A 9,379-nucleotide genomic window follows, 5' to 3' on the forward strand; every position below is an offset into this window, starting at 1 on the left:
CGTCAGATAAATTTTAGTTTTCGGCTTGAACTTTCTTTGAAAACACAATTAAAAAGAAGTGCAGGGGACTCTCGCAATAAGTTTTGTAATATGCAAGAGGGAGTTCGTGGGGCCTCAGAATGCCTAGTCAGTTAAAGGCACGGTATTATTAAGGTCGAAGAAATTTTTCAGGTTGAAAAGTTTCTCGACTTCTCTGGGCATAGAGTATCATCATAGAGGTAACTCTAAGACAGGAAGGTCCCGAAATAACGTGCTCAATTTTTTGGCTCAGCTCTGGTGCTCTCTTCGGTCCCAAGCTAATCGATTCACCCCTCGAAACATAGGAAAAACCAATAACCCCTCATTTTATCTGTCAAACTTTCATAGCGAATCAAAACAAACATTGCGTAGTACTAGAATTTCGACTAGAATGGGGTACGTTAATCGTTTGCTTGGGACCGATAGGCTAGTCAAGTAGTGAGCCAATTTAAAATCTTTAGTTTCATATTGATTGTTGGTATCATTGTGCTTGCCTCACAATATAGGAAGTGCATCTAGAACACTAAGTTGCCAGCCGGCAAAACGCTCGCTACCAAAACGTAAAAGCCTAGAAGAAGAAGAAGAAGAAAAATCATAGGGAGTTCGAAGGACTTTAATAAGCTCCATCGAGGATAATACGCCAATCTCGAATTATCCTGGATTTTGCTAATCACCGTATTATCAACCGGTGAAAACTAACGATTTTAAATTGGCTCACTTCTTGACTAGCCTATTGGTCCCAAGCAAATCGATTAAAGTACCCCATTCTAGTCGAAAATCTAGTACTACACTATGTTTGTTTTGATTCGCTATGAAAGTTTGACAGGTAAAATTAGGGGTTTGTGGATTTTCCTATGTTTCGAGGGGTGCATCGATTAGCTTGGGACCGAAGAGCGTACCAGAGCTGAGCCAAAAAGTTGAACACTTTTCATCGGGACCTTCTGGTCTCAATTTTAATCTCAGATATAACTTTAATACGTCGAGTTCGGCGTATTAGAGAACATCTTGTATCGTCAAAAGAACTCAGTCAAAACAAAATCTGCTATCACCGCTCTCACACACACACACACATATATGCACGAGGGTCAAATGTCATTTTTCTGTTTATGTTTGCAGAATCTGATTCGCTGATCGCTGCAGCTGTTCCGACCGCAGCTACCAGAAAGTTTGTTACGGCTTGCTCCCAATCGAGTTGCATTATTTTGACGTAGGATTACGTCTTTCGGCAACATATTGGGGGTGCAATTTCAAAAAACCAAAATCGACCGCGTTACGAAAAGTGGTCAGGTTTTGACCACTTATTACTCTGTCAATAGCAGATGGATTTTTATTCTTAACAAGCCAATCGATTGGAAATTTTTCTACAAATCTGCTAAAAGGAACACTTTATCAATTTTCAATAGGTCACTATTGAAAATTACACACATGTCCTACAAAAAAAAAGTGGTTTCCCTAACACAGTCGCCGAATATTGATACCGAGCACGTAATCCTACGTCAAATCTACACGCAGGCAAAAGAACGTAATAATTCCATAAGAAACACTTATGAATTTTAGCCACGAGAAATCAGTATGAATTTCATTGATTTGCCTTATGAAACAATGTTATCAAAAAAATTATAAATCGGAGTAGACTGGAACCAAACCATGGACGTTGAAATTACGGAGCTCGTGTGTTGATCACTCGTCATTCAACGCTTAAGAAAATGGAATGGCTAAAGGCGTATAAGAGCTATGTTATGTTAGACGAAAATCTTTCATAAGTTGCGCTTATGAAATTCATATTTGTCGTTCATAAGTTTAGTCTTATGAAATTCTTAAGTCTATTTGCCTCAGTGCGTGTACGATCGTGCCTTGGATACAACCTCTTAATTTTTCATCATTCTCATCATCTTCCTGGACAATCCAATGGGCTGCCGCATATAAATTCGGAAAAGTTACACGGATCTTATTAGGGAAGAAACAGGAAGTGATTGAAAGAAGAAGAACCTATTTCATGTTTCATGTTTGTCAAGAAACTTGTTGCCTATTCGGGATGGATATTGCTTCTAATTACGCTGCTCTTCTGAATGAACTTCTCGTCGATAGTACTGTGAATTACTAATAACATATGTAACATAAGTCCTGGGAAAAAATCAAAAGCATGCCATTTGAAATCAAACAATTTAATTTTAAAAGCTTCTTCAGGGTATTTAATTCTATTTATAAACTGTTGAAAAATGCATTTACAGTACACTCAATGTACTCTTCGATTTTTCGCAGTGTGCAGCGAAATTGTTGAATCAGGGTTTGGACGGTGTCATGGCGATTTCTTTTAAATTTTGCTTGATTCGATCAACCAATTGTTGCTCAATTTGAGCGTCCCAGCCGTTGTCGTACACCGTAGCCTTGAGTACACCTGATTGGACGAGCTTGAGGCACGTTTGATGGATTGTCCTTTTTCGGTACAAATGGTATTTTTTGCTCAGTTCAAAAATGATGCATTTTCCATTCGCAAAAGGTTCGCGACGAAGTGCACGGCGACATTTTGGTATTTTTCGAGTTGTTGCTGAGTATATTTTAGAGCACGATGACGTTTCCGATAGATTCCGTTGTATTTTTTTTTTAATCCGATGGATTGTCATGTTTGAAACATGAAATTTTCGTTCTAATTTGCGTGTTGATTGACCAAATTTGTTTTCAGCACTTGACAACATTTTTTGGTTGTTCTGGCACTCAATTTTGTTGGGCGACCTCATTTCTTTTTATTTTCCGGTTCTTTGCCATCACGACAATCCTTCAAAACACGATAAATAGTTCATTTTGATATTGGCTTGTCTTTGAACACACTTGAATTTCACTTGTACTGAGCCGTCCAAAAAGGTTGGCGACTTGTGCATATAATTTTTAACACGACATTTTAAATGGAAACTACTGCGCAATTTGAGTTTGACAGTTCAGTAGTAGTATAGATAAGCGCGACAAGTGCATTGGTTGACATATGTGTGTTTGTTCATGCCGTCAAATAAACACCTGAAAGCATTCCCAGAACTTATGTTACAAATGTTATATAGGAAGATCTCGGAATTTATCGTCAGTAGTTCTCATAACTTCGCTTGTGAAGTTCGCCTCGAAAGTTCTCTGAATTTTTCATCGCATGTTCTCAAAACTTCACAGAATTTCTCCTCGGAAGATCTTTGGACTTCTTGTTGGAAGTTCTCTGAACTGCTCCTCGGAAGTTCTATGAACTTCTCCTTGGAAGTTCTGTGAACTTCTCCTCGGAAGTTTTGTGAACTTCTCCTCGGAAGTTATCTGAACTCACTATGAACATCTTGTCAGAAGTACTAAGAGCCTCTTGTCAGAAATTCTCTGAATTCCTCGTCCAGAAGTTCTTAAAACTTTTCGTCAGAAAATTTTTGAATTTTTCATCGCAATTTGTTCTCTTAAATTCTCGTCGGAAGATCCCTGAGCTTATCGTCGGAAGTTCTCAGAACCTTGTGTAGGCAGTTATTTGAACTTCTCAACGGCAGTACTCTGAACTTTTCATTGGAACTGCAAGGAATTTTAATGAAGTTCTGTGAACTTCAGGAAAAAGTTCTGTTTACTTCCTATCGGAAGATCTGTGAACCTCCCTTCGGAACTTCAGGGAATTTAAATGAAGTACTTGAACTTCTTGTAACTTCAAATTTAGAAGATCTCTGAACATGTCGACGGAAGTACTCTGAACTTCTCATCGAAAGATCACTGAACTCGAAAGATGGAACTTCCAAGAAGCTCTGTGAACTTCTTGTGGGAAGTTCTCTGAACTTCTGTTCGTAAGCTCTAAGAAGTTCTTGTCGGAAGTTCTCTGAACTTCTCGTTGGAAATTCTGTGAACCTCCTGTTGGAAGTTCTCTAAACTTCTCAACGAAAGTTTACTGTACTTTCAAACTTCAGATGATGTTCTATGAATTTTAGGGAAATTTATGGAAGTTCTGTGATTTTTTTGCCGGAAGTAATGTGAACATTCATCGTAAAATTTCGCGTCGAAAATTCACTGAACTTGCCGTCGGAAGATCATTAAACTTCCCGACGTAAATACTCTGAATTTCTCTTCGGAACTTCAGGGAACTTTAATGAAGTTCTGTGGACTTCAGGGAAATTCTGTGACACTTCAGGGAAGTTCTGTGAAAATTTTCTTCAAAAGTTCTGTGAACTTTGTGTTGGAAGTTATCTAAATCTCTCGTTGGAAGTTGTTTAATCTTTTCGTAGGAAATTCAAGGAAGTTCTGTGAACTTCTTGGTGAAAATTTTTTGAACTTCTAGTTGGAAGTTCTTTAATCGTTTCATAGAAAATTCAAGGAAGTTCTGTGAACTTCATGGTGGAAGTTCTCTGAGCTAATTGTCAAAAACTTCCTGATCTTCTCGTTAGAAGATCTCTGTTATCAGAAGATCTCTCTCATCATAAGTACTCTGAACTTCTCTTTGGAAGTTATCTGAACCTCTACTCGGAAGTTCTCTAAACATTTCGTCGGAACTTCATGGAAGTTCTGTGAACTTCTTGTCGGAAGTTCCCTGAGCTTCTCATCGGAAGATCTCTGAACTTCTTATAGGATTGTTAGTGATTGACTTAAGGGTGAGACTGGTTGGCAAGAAAGGTACCACCTGACAAATGCAAGCCTGTTCGATTAATAAGACGGTAAATTTCGGGACTCTGATGATCCGGGATAGCTTGAAGATCCTTGCATAAATGCTCCATCTAGGTCATTCATAGAGCATCTCGCTCTTATTTTATTAATGGAATAATCCTGTATTGTTAGGTGGCAGACGAGACCCAGTGATGTTCCGACCAGTCCAAGCTCGTAATAATCGGAACTATTTTTTGTTTTTCCAAAACCTTCAACTCCCGACACACCGTCGCCTTTCCTCAAACTTCAACAAAGGCGAACAAGAGGAAGTGCATTCTTTGAAGTGTGAAATGCAATACACTGTACTAACTGGTTACCAACTGAATTGTTGATTAGTCGTTTCTTGCCTTGGGGGATTTCTTTCCGATACCTTCTACCTACTGTAGTCGAGCAGGCAGCAAAGCAGTACGGTTAAGGTGTTCGACTGTTGCATCTTGAAGCAACAAACGTTCAACGAACTGGGTACCGATCGACTTGATTATTATTGCAACAGGCAACAGCGAACGGGGGAAGCAATTTATCAACCGTTTTGCACCTCATCTAAGCAACACCACACTAGTTTCAGGCATGTGTTAACTTCCACCGGAAAATAGCGAAACTTTCCTGGCTGTTGAATAACTTTCCATCGTTAAACTATCGAATTTTCGATTAGTAGTGTTCATGCAGCGCAAGTAACAGGCATTGTGAATTTTATCAACCGATTTCTCTCTCCAAGTACAGTAGAACTAATTTAGCAACTTTTTCGCTACTCAACTAAGTAGTCTTGTTCAATTACTTCAATCTAACCTTAGGAGGCAAACAATTTCCAAACGATAGCTGCAAATGAAACACCGTCGAGTTTATTGCATACAACGATTTTTAGTAGCTAAGCGCAACTTAAGATGAATAGAAGAACTTTAGCAACTGATATGATTAAATAAAAATTATATTTATATTTCTAAGCAATGGACACTTACACACAGCAAAAACAAACATTCTAGTCATGGACTCATGGGAGAAAGGAAGTTGGAATCCATTAAAAATGTAGCGTTAGATTAGTTTTAAGGTTTGAAAGAAAGCAAAACATTTGAGTGATAGTCTTATTATACACACACTTTGAGAAACAAGGAAAATACAGTAAGCAAACACACGAAGAAACGCATTGCATACAAACTTACTTACTTTTCCGTAGATGCTAAAAACAAAGTTTTTGACTAGTCACTCACTGCAATACCAAAAAAAAATCGTACATAGACCAAGCTGAAGTCAGAGAAACGTCTAGAAACGGAAATTCCGCAACTCAAGAGCCGGGTTTTCACTTCGTGGAAAACAAAACAAAATCAGCAACAATGGAAAGTTAATTTCCTCATAAAACCCAGTCCCAGCAACGACCGACATTTCACCGTTTCACACGCGATTCCCGAGTCCTGTGAGGTTAGTCGTCATGTGAGTCGAAGCGACAAGAATGATTCGCATTTTAGTGGGATTTTTTTTTTTCTAATTTAAATTAACCACTTTTGGTTGGACATCCAGCGGAAAGAACGTCGAATGGCTGGCAGCGAAGTAAAGGATAATTCGAAAGCTAAATTGAGCATTTCCGAACCGGATGAATCTGCTAAGTGGCACGGAATAGAGCTGTCTCGTTTTACGAAACTTCAGGTTTTTTTTAAATAGTTTCTCTTAGGACTGTATGTTTAGGAATGTTCCAAAATGACACGATATTTCGAGTGAAAAGGAGATTTGTCAAACAGTCCCAATAGAAAATCATTGACTGTAAACCTAGCCTAATTTTATCATATCTTCCAACAGTTCAAAGCTTGTTTTTGTAAACAAACTACCTCACTGAACTGTCATTTGTTGAAACCATAATCAACTAAATAATCATTTTTTTCTATTTTTATCTAACGTTAAACGTTTATTGGAAATTTTCCATTGGCGCATTCTTTGTCATCATCCCGGCTCTTAACTGAACTAGAAAAAATCACAACAACACACTCAAAAAAAAACAAAATGATGAAACTCAATTTAAATCTAAAAAAAAAGAAGACCCAAAACATTCAGTAACCAACAAAAACATAAAATACCCAAACGCCAGTAGCAGCAACGAAAACGCCCCAACAAAGAAAAAGAAGGCTGCATAAGCGATTAAGTCAAAACGGAACACGGCCCGGTTAGGAGACAAAAAAGGAACATAATTAGGATTTTAACTGACCTGTTCCGTCGACGTCTTCGTAATTTCTGAATTCGCAAGCCACCTCTGTGTAAAGGGAGAGAGAAAACTGGCAGAGCAGTGGTGGAAGGGGTGATGGAATAAAATATTCAATTAGCAAACAAAGCTTCGGTAGCGAGTTTTAGGAAATCACAATAAAAAAAAACAAGTAGCAGCGTCAAATTAACGGAAACCGAAAGAAGAGGGGAAATATACAGCAATTTCAAGCAAATTATAATCAAATTCAGCAGACCAAGAAACCGGACGGACGGACGGACGGAGCTAAATGAGACGGAATCTTATTTCCAGAAGTTATAACCAGTTGATTGATATTTTGCGAAACCAACATGACGGAAAACCGTGCAAGCAATGAAGCGTGAATACGCGAATGGAAAGTATAATATTTACAGCAACAGCCATTTTAGAAGCTAGAAGACTACAATGATTGATTGAAAAGAAAAAAACAACAAGCAAATGTAACAAATTAAACACAGTATATATATACATATTATAAAATAGGCCTTTTTGATAATTTTTCAATATATTTACATTTGCCGCTGGGAAGGGAGTAGCCACCATTTATTACGTAGAGTTTGGCAAATATTGCAAGCGTTGTAATTAAGTGATCGCAGTAAGTAAACGAAATAAACATTGTAAAGTAGAATGCTTGAACCTAAATGAGACAAGAATGCCCAAGCAATATAACAGTACTTAAAATTGTAGAACAAAAACAAGAAACCGAAACCAGCAAGCAATTTGGAAATGTTGAAACCTTATTACGGAAAACTGCTCCAACCAAAAAGTAAATAAAAAATGAACGAATATACCCAGTAAGTAAAAGCGAATGAATTACAATGAGTTATTCCTAGAAATATTTATTCCGATATTTATTTGGAACATTCACTTTAAAAAAAACAGACGTTAGCAATGGTAGCAAAAGTCAGTGCTGAAATTATATATAGAAATATACACTGAAGATATTGTAAAGCAGTAACGGTTATATTATATTTACTTAAATTGCATGATAAATTAAAAAAAAAGATTAAAAAAAACTTAGAAACATACAAACATAGGGCAAACCAGTCGAAGAAGGTAGTAGAGAAAAAATGCAAGCAAAACAGTACTTAGTGATTAAAGCCTCGGAAAGCAATAAAAAGCATATTTTTTAGAAGTCATCGGAGCGTTCTGTCGCAGAATAGAACAGAAAGAAATTCCATCATTCTGTTTTCATCTGTCCTGAAACTGAGCTGCTATTGCTGTTGAAGGGCTTCAAGGCACTAAGATGAGAGTTGTAAGCCAGCAAAAAGAACCACTGCGCAACGATGGAATAAAGGTAAGTCAACTCTGATTGTACACAGTAAATAGTTTTGAATATTACATGAGACATTCCCTGCGCCACTGTGCCAACAAGCATAGGAAAATTCGTACACTCGCACGAGAACCACAGATACAAAATAACCATCCTCGGTTGCTAACAGATAGCTGAACGAGTGTAAATTTTTCCAAGCCAGCAGCGACTCTGTACGTAGACCCAGAAATTGATAGTAGTATCACAGGCAAACAGACATAACACATTGCATATTTCTCACTGTAAAACATCGTCGTTATAACATTACCGCCATCTGTTGAGTACACTGCACAGTGGTCCAGAGCGGAAAAATATGCAAAATCTACTGGTTTTAGCGTTTTGATGTCTTCGAAAGAGTTGTTGGTAATAAAAAAGCGCATCTTTTCATTGGATCAGTCATTAAGGTGACTTCAAAGTTCTAACTCTTCAGGGACATTTTTGGGAATTTCTTTGACTTGTTCAAAGTTGTAGAGGATGCAAAACCAAGCAACTTTGTTGAAAACGTCAAATTTGTATCTCATCATCTACGCATTCTACGAACTGAAACAACTAGAAGGGGTGATTCATGAAAAAACAGTTTTTTGACCATAACTTTTTTTGCTTTGTGTTTAGAAAAAAAAACTGTTGTTCAGAACACTTTAAGAACTTTATAAAACACACATTTTAATTAAGTAAGTATGACGTTTGGACCAATCAAAAGATATAGTCATTTTAAGGTAATCGTTTCAAATGTTACGCGAGTATTATTCATGTGTTCATTTTTAGTAAACAGGGCCCGCTGTTGTGTCACTTTTTGTCGAGTGAGTGAACTCAAATCCATCCGTGCACTCGTCTATACACACAAAAAACAAAAATTGTTGCTTTAAGAATAATGCACACACTTAGAAATACCTAATATTACACGTGACCGAATCCATATTTGACATAAATTATGAGACGTAAACAAACATGTCATGTAAAATTAAATGCTCCGAGACTGAAAAGTTTGAAAGTACGTTTGATTGAGCTGAATTTCGCGTCTATTATGACTCAATTTTATGTCATAATTGACGCTCGTATATGTCAGTCTCAGAGCACCTAAATTTACATCAATTTTTCTAAGTGTGCATGATCAAATTAAAAGTTTCCCAAATTTCGTAGTTTCAACTATTATATTTTTCAAATGTAAAATGTTTTTTTTT

The sequence above is a fragment of the Ochlerotatus camptorhynchus genome, unplaced genomic scaffold, assembly GCF_037179485.1.
Source record: "Ochlerotatus camptorhynchus isolate MF236.1 unplaced genomic scaffold, CSIRO-AGI_Acam_v1.1 ptg000540l, whole genome shotgun sequence".
NCBI classification, from domain to species: domain Eukaryota; kingdom Metazoa; phylum Arthropoda; class Insecta; order Diptera; family Culicidae; genus Ochlerotatus; species Ochlerotatus camptorhynchus.